The sequence below is a fragment of the Bufo bufo genome, chromosome 1 (genome assembly GCF_905171765.1).
Source record: "Bufo bufo chromosome 1, aBufBuf1.1, whole genome shotgun sequence".
NCBI lineage: Eukaryota > Metazoa > Chordata > Amphibia > Anura > Bufonidae > Bufo > Bufo bufo.
In genome coordinates this window covers 118,778,828-118,800,446 of record NC_053389.1, presented here as the reverse complement: position 1 = coordinate 118,800,446, position 21,619 = coordinate 118,778,828, and the positions used below count along the sequence as shown (strand labels likewise).

Below are 21,619 nucleotides of genomic sequence, written 5' to 3'. Positions count from 1 at the left end.
GTGTGATCCTGGTCGCCACCAGAAAGAAACACCATGGAAGAACTCTGTAGAGCTTCCAGTGTTCTGTTCCGTGACTCCGTTCCGCATCTCCGGAATTGCAGACCCATTCAAGTGAATGGGTCTGCATCCGTGATGTGGGGTGCATATGGCTGGCAGCCAGGGATTGCAGACCCGCCGTTTGCGGTCCACAATACGGCCACGGCCGTGTGCATGAGGCCTTAAGGGCTCATTCAGACAGCCATGAGTGTTTTGCGGTAAGCAAATTGAGGATTTGCAAAACACTGCCCTATACAGATATTCAAGAACGGATGCGGACCCATTCATCGGTCGTCTCATTGAGCCCTAAAGGTGTGTTCACTTTTGAATGTAATTTTTGGCAAATGCATTGGGAAAACATGAGCTGTACTTATTCATAGGGCCTTATTGACATGATATATGCCAAGAGTGTCCTTTTGGGGGCATACACCATGCAATATGCTTTTGGATAGTTTTTTTTTTTTTGTTTTGTTTTTTATACTATTTAATAGCATAGTAGACTATGCTTTTCAGTACAGAAGCAGGGAATGTATTTTTTTTTTATTTTTTTTACAGTGGTACCTATGGGCCACATGTGTCCTGACCTATACTTTTGAGGGAAGACTGACCTGATGAGAACCAACCCTAAAGATGACCAGACAGATGGCTAAAACCACTGACCATTTATTTTCTATAGGGGCCTCCAGACCCTTTTCAGAGGAAGGATAAGCCAGCACCAAGGTGTATGCCTACCTCAACTCTGAGACTAATCTTAATGTCGTCCCTGTAGCCTCACCTAAAGCACAGTCAGCAGCCATTGCCCATCTAAAAAAAAAGTCTCCTGTAGAACCTTACTGCACCCCGTGACCATATAAATCTGTCCTTGTCCCCGCTTCTCATCTAATGTTGTATTCATCTCTGATTAATACAATATGCTGACATATAAATATTCACACCTAGCAGATTTTTAACAGCGCGGACGCAGGGGAAACATAGACTTTGCATATAAAGAGCCTGTACCATAAGGCAGTTCAAGGGCAATGAGTTTTATGCCAGGCGGAGCATGCCTGCATTATTTCGCATTAGTCACTTATGAGGTTTATGCTTTGAATGTGTTTTTTGGGGCATTTAAGTTTAGTGTGAAATAAAGTTGCATGGATAAGAGGTCGCTGGTCATCCATTCAGCTCCTTTACAGGTCTAGGATGGTTATTGTAACTGCATGAAAGCTACCAATTGCTTGTGTAACCTTATGAAAGACCCAACATAACGGGGTTGTCCAGAATCGGATCTACTTGTGTCCAAGAAGCAACACCACTCGTGAATGGGGCTCCACTGCAACAACAGGAATAGTTGTGTTTCTGAAGGATAAAAGCGGACCCTCGGACAGCCCCTTTACTTTCATTCTAGGTAACATGCTATAAAGGGTTTCCAATTCCACCCATATTGCAACATTCACCTATGTAGTTGTGAAGACTCTCCATAAGAAGTATCCTACGATGACCAGTTCCATAGCTAATAAATGTAAACACTTGGGCCCTTGTGTAAAGTGAAGGCTCAGTCTTGCCATATTGCCTGTTGCTTCTCATGGTTTCCTTAGCAACAAGTTATAAGGTGTGCCTGATTAGAGTCCTCTTGTAGTCTGTTGCTATAGATAGAGGCTGCGATAAGCTACACAATTTCATCAGGTATATGACATATCTCCACTAGATTGAGCATAATCTGCTATTGATATTAGCCTTTAAGATTATATAAAGGTTTATGTGCAGATTGTGACAAAACCAGCTCTCTCTGCCTCTCTCCAAGCAGGAAATCCCAGTACAATCAGCAGCTGAAATACTATGTGCTAATCAGCTGTAGGTAATCTTTTTATACTTTTGAGGGCTAATGCACACGACCGTATGTATTTTGCTGTCCCCAAAACACGGATCCGCAATAAAATACAGATGACGTCCCGTGTCCGTTTTGTAATGCGGACAATAATAGGACATAGGGGTGGGCGATATGGCCTAAAATTTATATTGCGATATAATTTTAAGCATGTGCGATATGCGATATATATTGCGATATATTGTTTTCTATATTGGGGGGGTGTTTAAACTTTTTTTTTTTTTTTTTTAATTTTTATTTAATAACTATTAGCCTCCTTAAGGGCTAGAACCCTTGTCATATTCACCCTAATAGAGCTCTATTAGGGTGAATAGGACTTCACACTCTCCCTGCTGCCCTGTGCTTTGTGCACACAACAGCAGGGAGCTGACCATGGCAGCCAGCCTCTCATGTGTCCCCCCCCAGCCTCTCATGTGCCCCCCCCCCCCAGCCTCTCATGTGCCCCCCCCCCAGCCTCTCATGTGCCCCCCCCCAGCCTCTCATGTGTCCCCCCCAGCCTCTCAAGTGCCCCCCCAGCCTCTCATGTGCCCCCCAGCCTCTCATGTGCCCCCCAGCCTCTCATGTGCCCCCCAGCCTCTCATGTGCCCCCCAGCCTCTCATGTGCCCCCCAGCCTCTCATGTGCCCCCCAGCCTCTTATCTGCTCCCCTCCAGCCTCTTATCTGCTCCCCTCCAGCCTCTTATCTGCTCCCCTCCAGCCTCTTATCTGCTCCCCCACAGCCTCTTATCTGCTCCCCCACAGCCTCTTATCTGCCCCCCCCAGCCTCTTATCTGCCCCCCTATGGTAACTCAAACCCACCCCCCCTCACTCCCTCCCCTCCCTCCCCAGTATTAATCATTGGTGGCAGTGGCCACAGGGTCCCCCTCCTCCCCCCCCCCTAGTTCATTGATGGCAGTGGGCAGTTCCGATCGGAGTCCCAGCAGTGTAATGCTGGGGCTCCGATCGGTTACCATGGCAGCCAGGACGCTACTGAAGTCCTGGCTGCGATGGTATGTTAGTGAGCAGCATTATACTCATGTGCGCCGTGGCCGCCGGGCGCTCCTTCTTCTCATAGGTCTATGCGGCGCATTGCTAATGCTATAAGCATTAGCAATGCGCCGCACAGACAGAAGAAGGAGCGCCCGGTGGCCACGGCGCACGTGAGTATAATGCTGCTCACTAACATACCATCGCAGCCAGGACTTCAGTAGCGTGACTCCTGGCTGCCATGGTAACCGATCGGAGCCCCAGCATTACACTGCTGGGACTCCGATCGGAACTGCCCACTGCCATCAATGAACTAGGGGGGAGGAGGGGGACCCTGTGGGATATGGCCGGCCACAGTCCGTCCCCTCCTCCTACTCTGTCCTCTCCTCATTGGTGTTCAGCGGCAGCCGCGCACAGTGGGGAGGGACTCCCTCCTTCTCACTCCACTGTGCCGGCCGGCGGGCTCAGGAGTAAATGGTGCGCGCAGGGAGCGCAATCATATCGCGGTCCGGCGATATAGGCGATATGGCGAAAATCCATATCGTGGCCCAAATTTATATCGCATATCGCCTATACCGCCCACCCCTAATAGGACAGGTTCTATTTTTTGCGGAACGGACATACGGAAACGGAATGCACACGGAGTAGCTTCCGTTTTTTTTTTGCGGACCCGTTGAAATGAATGGGTCCGCATACGGTCTGCAAAGAAAAAAAAGGAATGGGCAGAGAGAGAAAATACTTTAATGTGCATGAGCCCTGAAGCTGAGGGAATTCTCTTAGGCCCCTTTCACACGGGCGAGTATAATGCGTGAGGTGAACACATTGCACCCGCACTGAATCCTGACCCATTCATTTCTATGGGGCTGTGCACATGAGCGGTGATTTTCACACATCACTTGTGCGTTGCGTGAAAATCGCAGCATGCTCTATATTGTGCGTTTATCACGCAACGCAGGCCCCATAGAAGTGAATGGGGCTGCATGAAAATCGCAAGCATCCGCAAGCAAGTGCGGATGTGGTGCGATTTTCACGCACGGTTGCTAGGAGACGATCGGGATGGAGACTCAATCATCATTATTTTCCCTTATAACATGGTTATAAGGGAAAATAATAGCATTCTTAATACAGAATGCATAGTACAATAGCGCTGGAGGGGTTAAAAAAAAAAAAATATTATTTAACTCACCTTAGGCCTCTTTCACACTTGCATTGTCCGGATCCGGCGTGTACTCCACTTGCCGGAATTGCACGCCGGATCCGGAAAAACGCAAGTGTACTGAAAGCATTTGAAGACGGATCCGTCTTCAAAATGCTTTCAGTGTTACTATGGCAGCCAGGACGCTATTAAAGTCCTGGTTGCCATAGTAGCAGCGGGGGAGCGGTATACTTAGTCTGCGCGGCTCCCGGGGCGCTCCAGAATGACGTCAGAGCGCCCCATGCGCATGGATGACGTGCCATGCGATCACGTGATCCATGCGCTTGGGGCGCCCTGACGTCACTCTGGAGCGCCCGGGGAGCCGCACGGACGGTAAGTATACTGCTCCCCCGCTCCCCACTACACTTTACCATGGCTGCCAGGACTTTAGCGTCCCGGCAGCCATGGTAACCATTCAGAAAAAGCTAAACGTCGGATCCGGCAATGCGCCGAAACGACGTTTAGCTTAAGGCGTATCCGGATCAATGCCTTTCAATGGGCATTAATTCCGGATCCGGCCTTGCGGCAAGTCTTCAGGATTTTTGGCCGGAGCAAAAAGCGCAGCATGCTGCGGTATTTTCTCCGGCCAAAAAACGTTCCGTTCCGGAACTGAAGGCATCCTGATGCATCCTGAACGGATTTCACTCCATTCAGAATGCATGGGGATAATCCTGATCAGGATTCTTCTGGCATAGAGCCCCGACGACGGAACTCTATGCTGGAAGAAAAGAACGCAAGTGTGAAAGAGCCCTAAATCCAATTGCTCGTGCAGCCCGGCTTCTCTTCTGTCTTCTTTTTTGCTGTGTGCAGGAAAAGGACCTGTGGTGACGTCACTCCGGTCATCACATGGTCTGTCACATGATCTTTTACCATGGTGATGGATCTGGTGATGGACCATGTGATGACCAGAGTGACGTCACTACAGGTCCTTTTCCTGCACACAGCAAAAAATAAGACAGAAGAGATGCCGGCTGCGCGAGCAAGTGGATTAAGGTGAGTTAAATTATTATTTTTATTTTTTTTTAACCCCTCCAGCGCTATTGTACTATGCATTCTGTATTAAGAATGTATTATTTTCCCTTATAACATGGTTATAAGAGAAAATAATAGCAATCTACCCAGCACCTAACCCAAACCCGAACTTCTGTGAAGAAGTTCAGGTTTGGGTACCAAACATGCCGATTTTTCTCACGCGAGTGCAAAACGTATTACAATGTTTTGCACTCGCGCAGAAAAATCGTGCATGTTTCCGCAACGCACCCGCACCTTTTCCCGCAACGCCCGTGTGAAAGAGGCCTTAAAGGGGTTCTCCAGGCTTAAGATCCTCAGGGATAGGTCATCAGTATCAGATCGGTGGGGTTTTGGTTCTTGGCACCCCCACTGTTCAGCTGGTAATGTGCATAGTGTTTTTTTGCAGTTCTACTCTACTGAGCAAAGCATATCAGGGGCTCAAATGCACTGTTTCAGCCAAAAATGCCCCCAAAAAAGTAAACACTTTCTGGATGCATTTTTTTGAGGGGGAAAAAATGGCATAATTAAAACTGTATATGTGACAGCAGGATCTGGTATATGGAGAGACTTGAAGAGGAAAGATAGTTAATACGATCATTCGTCCTCGTACAGTTTGCGTTTGTCGGCAGCACATCCCCTGTGTATATTTTTATGCCTGCGTGAAGGATATCATCTAAAAAAAATCTTCTGATTTGGTTGAATTTTTTTTTTCTTCCTATTTGTGACCACATTTTGATAGACTTTCAGTGGTTTCCAATAAAATATTGCAGATAAAGTAGTGTTTGAACTTGGCGGCTTCTCATCTTATGAAAGATGCATGTTGCTTGTATGGCCTCTTCAAAGTGTACACGGAAGCCGTGCTTAATCTCCAGAAGGCATCATTACCTGCATGTGAAGAGTAGTTATTATGTGCTGCCACTACCTATTCATGCAGTGAAGCGCGCTGTGGGTTTTATGGAAGGCGACTGATGTAATCGCTTTCAGGCCCGCACATCGTTATTAAGTATGATTTTAAGGATGTGTGGTGAGGCGGCCATGGGTGAAATTTGTTTGGCCTGGTTCTCAATGCTTCAGTGTATGAAGACTGGAGACCATCTTGGCTTTATCGCAAACAGTTGTTGTCAAACATTCTAATTTATTTAAAAACCTGATGCAAATTCCTGAAGTGTTTAGTAGCATCTTATAGCCGCTAATGTAGGAGACCTATTAGACATCGCGCATCAAGATGGTGACGGAGAAAAAAAAAAAGACTCTTGTAGCCGACAGTCACAACTCCGCTTTTATATTTATGAGCTCCATGGGGACATGATACAAATGCTCAGTGATTGTTGTGGGAGACCAAAGCCACTTTTTGTTCAGATGGGATTGACGTGAGGTTTTGTAGGATGAGAGGTCCTAACCTACAGTCATGGCCAAAAGTTTTGAGAATGACACAAATATTAGTTTTCACAAAGTTTGCTGATAAACTGCTTTTAGATCTTTGTTTCAGTTGTTTCTGTGATGTAGTGAAATATAATTACAAGCACTTCATACGTTTCAAAGGCTTTTATCGACAATTACATGACATTTATGCAAAGAGTCAGTATTTGCAGTGTTGGCCCTTCTTTTTCAGGACCTCTGCAATTCGACTGGGCATGCTCTCAATCAACTTCTGGGCCAATTTCTGACTGATAGCAACCCATTCTTTCATAATCACTTCTTGGAGTTTGTCAGAATTAGTGGGTTTTTGTTTGTCCACCCGCCTCTTGAGGATTGACCACAAGTTCTCAATGGGATTAAGATCTGAGGAGTTTCCAGGCCATGGACCCAAAATGTCAACGTTTTGGTCCCCGAGCCACTTAGTTATCACTTTTGCCTTATGGCAAGGTGCTCCATCGTGCTGGAAAATGCATTGTTCTTCACCAAACTGTTGTTGGATTGTTGGAAGAATTTGCTGTTGGAGGGTGTTTTGGTACCATTCTTTATTCATGGCTGTTTTTGGGGCAAAATTTTGAGTGAGCCCACTCCCTTGGATGAGAAGCAACCCCACACATGAATGGTCTCAGGATGCTTTACTGTTGGCATGACTCAGGACTGATGGTAGCGCTCACCTTTTCTTCTCCGGACAAGCCTTTTTCCAGATGCCCCAAACAATCTGAAAGAGGCTTCATTGGAGAATATGACTTTGTCCCAGTCCTCAGCAGTCCATTCACCATACTTTCTGCAGAAGATCAATCTGTCGCTGATGTTTTTTTTGGAGAGAAGTGGCTTCTTTGCTGCCCTTCTTGACACCAGGCCATCTTCCAAAAGTCTTCGCCTCACTGTGCGTGCAAATGCGCTCACACCTGCCTGCTGCCATTCCTGAGCAAGTTCTGCACTGGTGGCACTCCGATCCCGCAGCTGAATCCTCTTTAGGAGACGATCCTGGCACTAGCTGGACTTTCTTGGATGCCCTGAAGCCTTCTTAACAAGAATTGAACCTCTTTCCTTGAAGTTCTTGATGATCCTATAAATTGTTGATTGAGGTGCAATATCCTTGCCTGTGAAGCCATTTTTATGCAACACAATGATGGCTGCACGCGTTTCTTTGCAGGTCACCATGGTTAACAATGGAAGAACAATGATTTCAAGCATCACCCTCCTTTTAACATGTCAAGTCTGCCATTTTAACCCAATCAGCCTGACATAATGATCTCCAGCCTTGTGCTCGTCAACATTCTCACCTGAGTTAACAAGACGATTACTGAAATGATCTCAGCAGGTCCTTTAATGACAGCAATGAAATGCAGTGGAAAGGTTTTTTTGGGATTAAGTTAATTTTCATGGCAAAGAAGGACTATGCAATTCATCTGATCACTCTTCATAACATTCTGGAGTATATGCAAATTGCTATTATAAAAACTTAAGCAGCAACTTTTCCAATTTCCAATATTTATGTAATTCTCAAAACTTTTGGCCATGACTGTACACCGCTCAACCTTCTCATTGTATACAGTGTATTTTTTTTTTTTTTTTTTTTTATGGAATATGATTGGGATTTATAATAACTAGCGCAAATGCAGAATTTGACCACAGCAACCAATCAGATTATAGCCTTTAATGAAATCAGCAACATAATTGGTTGCTCTGGGTGATTGCTAGGGATGAGCGAATCGACTTCGGATGAAAAATCCGAAGTTGATTTGCATAAAACTTTGTTTCAATACTGTAAGGGGTGAGCGCTCCGTACAGTATTAGAATGTATTTATCTGTATTCTACCACTTGGAACCGAACCAGAGTTTGGGAAATGGTCCTTTACAGTCTAAATCAATTTCTGAAGTTATTATGCGAAGTCTTGCCAGACTTCGAAGTAGTAACTTCGGCTCATCAGAGCCAATACATTCTAATACTGTACGGAGCGCTTGCTCCGTACATTATTGAAACTGTTTTATGTGAATAGACTTCGGATGTTTCATCCAAAGTCGATTCGCTCATCCCTAGTGATTGCTCCAGAAGTGATGTGACATTTTCCTTTAAAGGGGTTTGTCCAGAACCCAACAATATCTTCCCTGTAAAATAAAGTTTCTAATGGACTTCACAAAGTTGTGTGGATTGGCGGCTCAGGAACCCCGTCATGATGCACTACTCGCATTTGCCGACAGCATGTCCTTTACCAGGTGACTGGTCTATGGGCAGGATGTCACTTGCGCAGCCCAGTAAGAGGTGCTGTGGACTGGGCCACAACTGGTCATCTCCGTGGTTCATGCGCAGATGAGGAGGATTCAGGAATTTGCATATGCACCAGGGAGACAAATAGTTCTGGCCCCGTCCACAACATCTCCCCCGTCCTAGGCTGTGAAGTCCCATCTATAGAACAGACTGTAAATCTGGTAAAGGACCTGGTTCCTGAGCAGGCGATCCACACAACTTTCAGACGGAAAGTATATTAGAAACTTTTGAAGTCCTTTATCAAACTGGTGTAAAGTAGAACTGACTTGGGCCACTTTCACACCAGCATTTCTGCTGGATCCGTCATGAATCAGCAAAAACACTTCAGTTGTGATAATACAACCGCCTGCACCCGTTATAAATGGATCTATTTCGTATTATCTTTAAAATGGCCACGACGGATCTATCATGAACACCATTGAAAGTCAATGGGGGAGGGATCAGTTTTCTATTGTGTCAGCGTTATTCTGTCCGCGATGGGGACTCGACCAAATGGAAGCGAATGCATTCCGGTGCGTTCCGTTTCATTCAGTTCAGTTTTGACAATGAATGGGGACAAAACGGAAGCGTTTCCCCCCGCTATTGAGATCCTATGATCGATCTCAATAGCGGAAATGGAAAGCGCAAGTGTGAAAGTAGCCTTAGTTACCCATAGTAACCAATCAGATCCCACCTTTCATTTTTGACAGCTCCAGTTTGATAAATGACCCCATTTATTCTTCATGCAAGATATATCTAATGTAGGCTAGTTTCACACAATCGCTGAAATCATCTGGCAGAGGAATAGCCTGCAGGAGTTCATCGTATCCAGCATAGCTAAAAAGGGCCGGAGCATCGCCAGGCCCCATTGACTTTAATGGGACCCAATGGGAATCCATCCTGTTTCCAGCATTAGTGCTGGAATTCGGCTTGACAAAAACTGCTGCTTGCATTGGGCTCCGGCAGGGAAAAGTAGTATCGGCTATCCCAGGAAGAGACAGCTGGAAGGTTTTGCTGCTAGTGTTACATTAGCCTATGTTGGGTTTGTGACACCCCCTGGGTCCCAGACAACCCTGTTAAGGTGTCTTCAGTTTTGAATAGTTACCTTTGTTTCAAGGGTTAATACACTGATCGCACCCCAGCATAGTAATCAGATACAAGTTGTGTTGAATTCTCCCTGCATCGCCCTCATAGGAAAGGTGAAGTATTGCAATGTTTTCATTAAAATTGGTAGAAAAGTTGAGTCCTCCTTATTGCTGCTTTCCTGCACTGCCAGGGGTAGTAGACAGCGTGCACATGTAAAAAATGAGTTTTGTAATATTGAGGACCTATCCTCAGGATGGGTCATCAGTATCAGATCAGTGGCGCCCCCGCCCATCAGCTGGTTGAAGAGACTGCAGTGTAATTATAACTGCTCCATCCCCATTCACTTCTATGGGATGGCTCTGTAGTATTTACTTGAACTGGAAGGAGCCGTCCCATTGAAGTGAATGGGACGGCTGAGACGTAATTCCACCTGCTCACCGCGAGCAGGTAAACGGTGAAGAGTAGGCAGCGCTCGTACGAGCTATGTGTCCTCCTAGAACAGCTGACCGGGGGGGGGGGGGGGGGATCAGCGCTCCAGTTGGTGACCAATGGTCTCCAATGCGACTTTGTAATCTTGAACCATTTGCGCCTAGACCCTCCGCTGCTCTGCCTCTTTAAGAAATTTCATCCTGCAGACGTCTGCTGGGTGAAGATCCGCCCCTCACCCTACCCGGCATAGAGGGTGGGCGGGGCTTGGGTTTCTGCATCTTGTGCTCCCGCTTCCTGGCCATCGCTCGCGCGGTCACCGCCCCTTCACGTGTATTCGCTACTGTACGAACAACGCTAGGTCATCAATATAAAGAAAGCACTTGCATGAGCTGGCTTAGGCTACTTTTTCAAGTCCGGTTTTGAGATCCGGCAGAGGATCTCAAAACCCGAATAAAACTGGTTCAGTTTTGTCCCCATTTATTTTCAATGGGGACAGAAGTGATCGCTATGCATCAGTAGTATCCATTACGATATTTGACATTAAAATGGCCGCCTAACCTGTGTTTTTTTCATTATATTAGGTAGGGTCTTTTTTTATTTTTTTATTACATTTTTTATGTAATATGTGAATAGCTGTGCATAAGGTAGGTGGTATGTAGGTCATATCACATGTGAATGCTGTGTCGGAAGCAGGACATGTGGCTCTATGACAGATGAGAGGCCTGTCAGCACTATTGTGTTCAACGTCCGAGCAAATACTGCTCCGGTTGTTTAAACATCTGTTCAGTTCCAGGAAACCTTGTAGAGACACGTTACAGACGTAATCTATATTAAAGTGACGTCCCACTGAGGGACAACTTCATTTAAAGGGGAACCAACCTTGTGACAACCTCTGATGTGCACCTCCAGAATCTTGAAATCCAGTGGTCGCCCCTCTCTCTGGGGTTCCTGAGGTCTTTTTAATTTCAGCTCTCCAGGACAGATGGTGGTACGTTGCATGTGAAGTGATTGTACCATGGCCCCATCAAAACAGGAATCTCTTCAGACTTTTTAAGATTAAAAGGGTTGCCCCAGATTTGGGAAATATTTTTTTTTTCTTAAAGGAGTTATCCTGGAAAAGATAATGATGACCTATCTTCAGGATAGGTTGTCATCAGCACTCCGAGCTCCTTACCGAGCAGTTTACCAGGCTCCTCGCCATACACTGTACAGCGGCTGTGCTTGGTATTGCAGCTCAGACCCCGAGGTCTTCTAACAGCTGATCGGCGGTGGTCCCTGGTGGCACCCCCCCCCCCCCCATCTGATATTGATGGTAGGTCATCAATATCTTGTCCCAGATAATCCCTTTTAAGGAAATCTGTCACCAGGAAATTTGCTGTTAATCCAGTGCCTTGTAGGGCTAGCTCAGCTGAATGTAATGACTCCTTTCACTTAGTGATTCTTTAATCTGGAGAAAAAACTACTTTTAATCCATATGCAAATTAGCAGTTAAGTGCACTGAGGGCAGGCCAAAGCTGCTCTGTGCACCCTGCTTTCTCTGCCAACCTCTCCCTCCTTAATTGATAGGGCCAAGTGAAATAAACACAGTATGTAGATACCTGACCATGTGAGTCAGGAAGGAGGAGCAAGGGTGCACAGAATGGTGTCGGTCCACCCTTGGTGCACTTAATCCATATGTAAATGAGCAGGTGAAAGTTTATTTTTATTTTTTCTCCAGAATGAAGCAATGGATCGCCAAGTGATATGTATTATTCAGCTGACATTTTCTGCATTAAGCGGGAATTTCTTGGTGAAGCTTCCCTTTAAGAAACAGCGCTCCTCTCGTTCATGGGCCGTGTCTGGTATTGCAGCTCATTCCCATTACAGTGATCAGCCATTTCTCAGTAACCGTTTTCCATGTTCGGAAGGCCACATGGCTTGCTGTGCTCCGCTGTTTCTGCAGCTCACATGCACTGCAATGGCCTGACTCGCTGTCCCTGTTGCATTGTATGGGGCAGTTCACCTTAAACTTGTCCAGTCTGATCACAACTGCTGGTGCCGTAATAACGGGTCTGTGTGGAATATGATGGTGTTTTCCCGTGATATAAACGACGTCTGTTTTACACAATGGGGTGCATGTGTCCTGGAGATGCAGAAAGAAGAAATGCCTGAACTTCATCTCCAAACAATAGCTCAAAGTGGATCTTAGTGCAATGTGAAAAACTGCAAGCATCTGTCTGGTAGCCATGAGCAATGTTCCTGTTTATCTCTGTAGGTATTTATAATTGGTGTGTGGCCCGTCCTGTAATCTGGGTGTTGTCAGGCCGCACCATTAGTCATTAGTCATGAGGCAGGATTGCGTCTTGTCCCAGTTTTCCAGACTTTGTAGGCTTAGGATACAATGATGTTTGACTCTTGGCTTGGATACACCAGGATTTTCACTTCCATCAACCTTCCTAACCTCATGAACAGTTGACCTAGATTCAAACCTCCCAGAGTGGAAAAGATCTAGTGTAGGACTGAATCGAGTAACTCGACACAAAAAATCCTTGATGCACATTTTTTGCATCGAGAATTCGCTGACTACAGAGCGCGAGTGAAGCTCTTGTTGTTACTCACCGCTCCGTGGTCGCCCGCCGACCAGCACCACGCTGCACAGGATCCTGAGACATCGTCGGGGCATAGTACACGTGTGACGTTGCGATGACAGTGCAGCGCGCGGAGAAGATGGACGAGCTTTTGAGCGGCACCCATACAGGAGAGGTAAGTATTTTATTTCACTGGCGCTGGGGACATGGCTAGGAGGGGGAGATGGTTTCATGGGGAGGAAACCTGATGTCACTGGGGTGGGGGGAGGGGGCTGATGAGTTTTTATAACAAAAAATGTACTGGACATACTGCTATATCCCTCATTATGGATAATAATGGTGTATATTACTGGATATACTGCTATATCCCCCAATGTATGGAAGCTAATGGTGTATATTATTGGATATACTGCTGTATCTCCCATGTATGGATGTTAATTGTGTATATTACACATAATGCTATATCCCCCATGCCCTCATACATGCTGGCTGCAGAGCCCCTGGACATCTGGCGACTGAGGGGGATGTCTGACTTTAGGGCGGACAGTCTACTATACCTAAGCTGTTGTTGGTTGTCAGAGAAGAGAACTACAATTCCCAGCATGCACAGACTATTACTGTAGAATATCATAGCAGCAAACTGCAACTACCAGACTGTCCTTGGCTCTGTAGAATGAGCTGAAACACTGAACCCATAACTTTTACTTATTCTTACCCTCTATATAAACCTCTGCCCCTCGTGTCACAGAACATCACAGGTTCTACAGCAGGAATGTCAAACTTGCGGCCCCCCAGCTTTTCAAAACTACAACTCCCAGCATGCCCTGATAGCTGTAGGTTGTCCAGGCATGATGAAAGTTGTACTTTTACAACTAGGGATCGACCGATATTGATTTTTAAGAGCCGATACCGATAATCTGTGAACTTTCAGGCCGATAGCTGATCATTTATACCGATATTCTGTGAATTTTCATTTTTGAACAAAAAAATTATAATTCCTACACATCTGCTGAAAATGAATATGTTTATTGTTAACGTGTATTTTTTTTTTTTTTTGTAAATCTTGCTTTTTAATTTATACTTAATATTTTTGTGTTTTGTTTTTTGTTTTGTTTTTATACTAACTTTTAGCCCCCTTAGGGGCTAAAACCCTTGTCCTGTTCACCCTGATAGAGCTCTATTAGGGTGAATAGGACTTCACACTCTCCCTGCTGCCCTGTGCATAGTGCACACAGCAGCAGGGAGATTACCATGGCAGCCAGGGCAGCGTCCTGGCTGCCATGGTAACCGATCAGAGCCCCAGGATTACACTGCTGGAGCTCCGATGGGAACTGCCACTGAGGAGGAGGAGAGGGGGGACCCTGTGGCCACTGCCACCAATGATTAATACTGGGGGGTTTGGGTGCACTGTGCCACCAATGTCTAATACTGGGGTTGGAGGGGGGCGCACTGAGCCACCAATGTCTAATACTGGGGTGGGGGGGGGGGGGGGCACACTGCGCCACCAATGAAGATACCCCTCTCATTAATTCATATACAGGAGGCAGGAGCTGGCTGCAGAATCACATAGCCGGCTCCCGACCTCTATGAGCGGTAGCTGCGATCCGCGGCAGTTAACCTCTCAGGTGTGGCACACTACCACAGATCGCAGCTACTTGTCAGGTCGGGAGCCGGCTATGTGATTCTGCAGCCAGCTCCCGCCTCCTGTATATGAATTAATGAGTGGGTATCTTTATTGGTGGCTCAGTGGCCACACCCCCTCCCCTCCTCTCATTGGCGGCAGCAGCAGCACAGGGGGGAGGGAGACACTGCTTCCTTCTCCCCTGTGCTGCTGAGGGAACACGGAGAGTGCTGACAGCAGCGCGATCCTTGTTCCCCATACGTAATCGGTATATCGGCAAAATAGATGCGGATACCGATAACGTTCAAAATCCTGAATATTGTCCGATAATATCGGTCGATCCCTATTTACAACAACTGGAGGGACAAAATTTTCACATTCCTGTCCTTTACCATATCTTATCCTCTGCACTCCTGAGCTCTGCCGCCTCATGCACTGATCAGTTGACGGTGATGTCATCACAGGTCCTTCATCAGATAAAGAGCAGGTCCTGATCCATAGTCACTCCAGTCACAGAGCGGGATTGTGGGTTTGCTCTGATTGACAGAGCATGAGAGCCAGTCCGTGGTGCAGCGCACTCTGTGTAATGCTGCTGTCTGAGTGCACCCCGCCACAGAAAAAGGGGACTTCCAGGTCTTGTGTCAGACGAAGGATCGGGAGTCGGGACTACCTGGCCTAAAGCTGGACATCTGACCACCCTATGCTATATCGCTCCACGTTTTGAGCATGATTTTCCAGCTTCTTTGTAGATATATCATTAAAAAACAAACAAACAAATCCAACCATGGGTGTCTTTGCCAAGCAGATGCCCACTGAAGTAGTGCGACTATGTAAACAGACTCCCAATATGCATGTAACTGGAAGAGCTAATTAATCAGGGAAAAAACTAAAGAGAACTAAAGCTCATAAACATCCAATTATGAAAAAAAATACTTGCATAATACATAATAGTTAATATATTACCATTAAAAAGGAAGGTAAGGAACAGAAAACGCCATCCAGGCAACACAGATCACTGACTCCAAATACATATGTATAAGATCAGGAATCATCAGTAACATATATTATAATCATTTGTAAAAGGTGAGTCCTAGTGAATGGTATAAAGGGGGGAAACAGATGGTAGTACTGCCCATGATGCAAACAGTACTCAAGTGAGGCACTTTATAGTGTAACGCATCTTTTAGCTACAGTATATACCGTCTGAATCATGCAAGATATAATATGACCTAGTGTCCTGAATATATATTAAAAACAATGTGCGCTATGGAGGTGCAAAAGACTCACCAATGATGTTTAAGACCTGAGTGCCTGGGATGGCGTTACCCCCGACGCACGTTTCGGCGTGCCTTCGTCCAGGGGTAACGCCATCCCTGTGGGAACTACTATTTAAACCTGCCTCTAGCCAATGGGAGCCATGATAATTTGTGATTTACCTCACCTGAACATATGTTTGGCCTCACCGAGCGCAGCGGCCAAGGCTCCGTAGTCCCGCCCCCAGGCGTCATGCCATGACGCGGTGGATCATGTGACGCATCCGGTTGGCATAGAGTCGTCTGGAGGAAGGACACAGAGCGCGGCCCTGCGGGTGCCATGTCAGGCAAGGAAATCTAGACCAAGAGTACATAACATGATTATAATCCAGTACATCATATGCCATAATGCAGTGCATGAAAAGCAAATACATGGATAATTGTAATACTGCGTTATGAATTAAGTAGATTAGATACAATACATATCATGAGATATAACACTATCACATACTTTGATATGGCACATAGATACGATAAATGTGGCTGAACGGGGGGTCGTCAGTCCCAAGGGAGATTATTGCACATCCCGTTGGATCTTAACCCACATGTATTCGGCACGCCTTAACAAATTTTATTTTACATAGTCCTTTCTACTTCGACTTGTCAGTTCAGGGATTCCCCCCCCCCCCCCCCCCCCCCCCTCTGTTTTTCCCCCCTGTGTCCTGTCTTGTTTGTCTAAATTTGTTATGTATCCTATGTAGGAGCTCTTGATACCTCTTTTCCCACAACTGAGTCTGTAAGATGCTTTTATTCTGATGCTGGGATCATATGTTATTTCTTTGCTCATATTCATGTTCTCATGGTTTTTGCATACTCTTACTGTGACCATTTGCCTGTATGATGATCATCTATTTGGTCCTGATTAATGTTCGGGCTATCCTTAAATGTAATGTGCTTTCTTTTTGGCGCTTGATAATAAAAGTATTTGAACAACATAGATACGATAAAAATAAATATGAATAATAATATATTAATAAGTCTAAGTGATTACATGAGCCAATTATGCTGCAAAATTTCATAAATATATGTAAAATAAATGACAATTCATAAATACCCTGAATACTCATAATAAGACAAAGCTTAAAAAAAAAAAAAAAAAAATTGGATTAAGGCTACTTTCACACTAGCGTTGTTTTAATCCGGCGTTCAATTCCGACACCGGAACTGCCCGCCGCATCCGGAAAACGTGTGAAAACGGATTACATTTGAATCCTGATCAGGATTTTGATCACAATGAAAAAGTGCATTGGAAAAAACGGATCCGCCATTTATGGACTTTAACATTTTTTTCACATTTTTTGGGTTTAACATGCAAAAGCCGGATCCGTTTTGACTGAACACACAGCGCCAGATCTGGCGTTAATGCAAGTCAATGGGAAAAAGGCCTGATCCGGCGTTCAGTCAAAGTGTTCAGGCTTTTTGGCCGGAGGTAAAAATACTGCATGCTACGTTTTTCTGAAAAGCCTGATCAGTCAAAAAGACTGAACTGAAGACATCCTGATGCATCCTGAAGGACTGACTCTCCATTCAGAATGCATGGGGATAAAACTGATCAGTTCTTTTCCGGATTTGAGCCCCTAGGACGGAACTCAGCGCCGGAAAAGAAAAACGGTAGTGTGAAAGTACCCTAAAGAATAAACAATAGAAAATAGATTGAAATAAAAATGTGCAACAAAATTCATTAGAAAATCAGTGTATACACCAGAACATATCATGTGTGTGAAAAGGATAATAAAATGATGTGAGGCCAATGGAGTGATGAAGGGGTGTCATAAAACAATACATGATTGAGTGACAGACATATCAAAAAATATATAAAGAAAGAGACTGATAGTCACATGTAAAAAGTGAGGAATATCACGCAAACGCTAAGAACTAGAAGGGAGTGAGGTAAAAGTTAAGTGAGAAGCAAGGAGAATTAATGATTTCCTGCAGCGCGCCTGGTTATCATAGACCGGTGTACGCTGCCACAGTTAGTACCATTGTACTAGAAACTTTAAAGTACAATTAAAGGGATTGTCCACCTTTTTGTCAGCAGGGTAACTTGGCTGTTAGATGATCACAGGGTGTTACGCAGCAGGGACCCGGCTGGTCAAGGTACCCTTCTGACCAAAACATACTTACCAACATTGTCGTTGGTAAATTCTTGGCATGTAAGCCTTGCCCCTAGGACACCCATGTATGGGTGTGGCTTACATAAGCCCCATCCGTTTTCATCCTGGGACAGATCCTGAAAATTCGGGGCTTTAGTCAACTATGCATAAAGGGATTGTCCAAGGTTGGACAACCCTTTTAAGGGTGCTTTTATTTGTAAGGTTTGTAGTACAGTGGTGCCAACTGTGGTTGAATACTGTACAAAAATACAACAGCCCTGTAATTCTAGACTTTGTTGGTAATCTGGTCCATATGTCACAAGATCGCTTCATTGGAGTAAATTGGAATATCCGTTTTGGTTGCGTTCCCCCTTTAAATATATTAGCACTTACTGTGAGGATTAATGGGTGTCCGCATCCTCCACCTGCTCTTAAAGCGAGTGAATGGCTAACGGTATATTTCAGTCTTGTAATTGGTGGCGCCACATTTTTCAAAGGTCTGTAAAACTTTTATTTTTTGTTTTTTTTTGTTTGTTTTTTAACGATGTTTAATCCATTGTTCTTATAAAGTGAAATCTAAATTGCATTGCTGAAATTGCCAGCTATTATCAGAGCTCCATTTAGAAGGATTATGCAGAGCTATCCGCAGCATCAGTCTAGGCGAAATTAGTGTTTCAGCTGTAAGACTATAATAATGCAATTATGTCGTTCAGTTTATTGACAGTTTATTTTCTTTTTGACTCATTAGGGAATGCGATTACGTAAGGTTAATCCTCTGTGGGTTAAAGAATAACAGACTGTGCAGCCGACTGTTAGCATCTGCACAGGTTCCCCCTAAAATCAACCATCATCCCTCAGCCTATATACATGATAGTGTAGGAACGCCGCTAGGATCTAAAAAGACCAGTGCCCATCGGGTGCAAGATGGCAGCGGCGACGTGATGTACCTATGTCACTGCACTCTGTGCTGTCCATAGTTGGGTCTTCTGGCATGAAACGTCGTGTTCAGCTCAAGCGCAGAAGAGAATCCATCCAGGGACAGCGTGGAAAGTGATGACATGGGCGAGTTCTATGACCGCTGGCCTATGGACCCAGCTGCTGAGGATTGTAGGGGTTTACATTGTCCACGGATGGGGACCAGAGGGCCTTCTGCTGCGTGGCGAGTGACTTATGATGTGGTTAAGAGGCAAGTCATGATTTGCCATAAAAATGTATTTCACACAAAAAATAGATTGGAAAATATCATGCTTACCAACTTTGCAGTTGGTGCACTCGGGAGCACCCTTAGGGCTCATGGTCATCACTGTATGTATTTTGCAGTCCGCAAAACACACATCCGCAAAACAGGTGACATCCGTGTTGCATCAGTTTTTTTTCTTTTTTTTCTTTTGAGGGTCCATTGTAACAATGCCTGTCCTCGTCCACAAAATAGAGCATGCCCTATGCTTGTCTGTCTATTTTTTTGCGAAACGACTTGTGGACATTCTTCCCTGAGTTTTCCTTCTGTTTGCTTTAGTGTTTTCTGCAAATCTTAAGTTCTTGAGTGGTTGTTGTTTTTTTCCGCACAGATGCAATAATTTCTTGATGCATTTTTCACACACGTGAAGTAAAACTGAAGAATAATATGGTGGCTCAGTGGTTAGCACTGGTGCCTTGCAGCACTTTGGTCCTAGGTTAGAATCCGAGGAAGAACATCTGCATGGAGTTTGTATCTTCTCCCCGTGTTTCTGTGGGTTCCTCTGGGTTCTTCCTGTACTCCAAAGACATACTGATAGGGAACCTAGATTGTGAGCCCCATTGGGGACAGTGTGATGCTAATGTCTGTAATGCGCTGTGGAATATGTCACCGCTATATATGTGAGTGAAATATATAAATGAGAATAACGCCCATTCACTTCTGTGGAGCCAGGGAAAAGCTGACCATTTAGAACCTGCTGTGACTTTTCCTGACTACAGAGGTGATCAGTGATGATACTCGTGTGCATATACATCCATTGATATAATTGGGTCAGGATTCAGTCCTGATGCTGTCCGTTTACAGCACACATTGCATTCGGATAGAAAACTCCCTTGTGTGAAAGAGGCCTTACATGTGCAAGACTAGCCCATTCATTTTCTGCCCAAATTTGCAGAATCTGTCCCTGCAAATTCAGAACTTTTGGTAACTGTATATATTTTTTGAATTTCACCAACCCCTTTTAGCCTGAGAGAGATTGAAATAGCTGAGACCCCTTATTTTCCTGAAAGGTGTGTGTCCATAGTGTGGATGGGAATACCCTATCTGAGGGTGGGGGTCTACATTGCAGTTAAAAAAAATAAAATGTACCTAAAAGCTGAAAAGTACATTACAATCCACGGTTCTTAATTTACTGCTTTATTTTCTCCCCTGGGCCTCGAGATCCTGGTGATTGGACCAGAGTCCAGAGGTCTGACAGGCTCTTTTTATAAGGTCTCATTGACATTCTGTGGGAGTCGCAGAGGATGGGGAAGTAGTGCCAGAGTAAACTGTCAGCGACGCTGCATTTCAGAAAGCAGCATTTGCATCTGGCTAAATCCCAGCACCCAGACCATCCGCGGCTCCAGGAAATAAACCTTCCCGCCGCGCTCACATCCTTTGTCCCTCTCCCATTCAGGACTGTGTAATGTAGCTTGTTACCAGGGAATGAAGCGGAGCAGTCTTATGAAATGTGAATCTATCCGACTTGCTGTATTTCACATCTTGCAGCTATTGTAAAGGCAATAACGTCCATTTTTTTAATTTTATTTTTTTATACCAAGCGCCCCTCCTCCCCCAATTCTTGTCTAGTAAGCTGAGCGGCCCCATAATTCATAGCAATAGGAAATAGTGGATATCTGCAGAAAAACAAACTAACAATAGAAAATTATTCTGTGACTTATGGAAAGAGTGCAGTAAGGTTATAGCGCCATCAAATGTGTGATAACATTAGTAATAAAAGTGCAACGCCACCAAAAATGACAAATATGCTAACCAGTACAGTAAAACTCCTTTCATCCAACATCACTGGTGCTTGGTAGGTGCCCGATTTATTGGACAGTAGTCTAAAGTTTCTAAAAATCACCTTTTGTCAGGGTCCCTGGCGGAGCCATTTTGGGATATAGCTATGCTACTCCTAGTGGGGGAAAGATTTGGAAAAAGGTTATTGGAAGTTATGCATCATGGGATATAAAAATAAACTATAAAATAAGGATCCTGTAGATTTTGATATTTAGTAGATTTTGAGAGCAGTCGCTTGAGTGCTACTGGGTGTTACTGATGGGGTAGAACTTTCACAGGGGAATCTCGCTGGGATACTACAATATAATAGGTGATAATAAGGTATATTACCCCACCACCCACTCAATATACAGTTGGGTCCAGAAGTGTTTGGACAGTGACACAATCTTGATGATTTGGGCTCTGCAGGCCACCACATTGGGTTTCAAATGAAACAACTGAGATTAAAGTGTAGGTTTAATTCAAGAAGTTGAACAAAAATTTCCTGTGAAATGTGTAGGAATTGCAACAATTTTTCTACAAAGTCTCCTCATTTCAGGGGCTTAAAAGTAATTGGACAAATAACATTACCATCTGGGACACCAGCTTTGGCAGCCTATCTACAGGCGCAGCTTTGGGCAAATGTCCCTCAGGATACCATGTGGAACCTGTATGCCTCCATGCCCAACCATAACTTGTCTTGTATCCAGGCTAAAGACGGCCCATCAGGGTCCTAGAGCCTCCTTTCGGTTGTACAGTTTTCCCCAATAAACT

The 21,619-nt window shown here is 44.9% G+C and overlaps 1 protein-coding gene across 1 annotated transcript in view; it reads left to right on the top strand.

Moving 5' to 3' along the window:
• KAZN (kazrin, periplakin interacting protein) overlaps nt 1–21,619 on the top strand; it is a 182,906-nt gene that overhangs the window by 38,022 nt on the left and 123,265 nt on the right.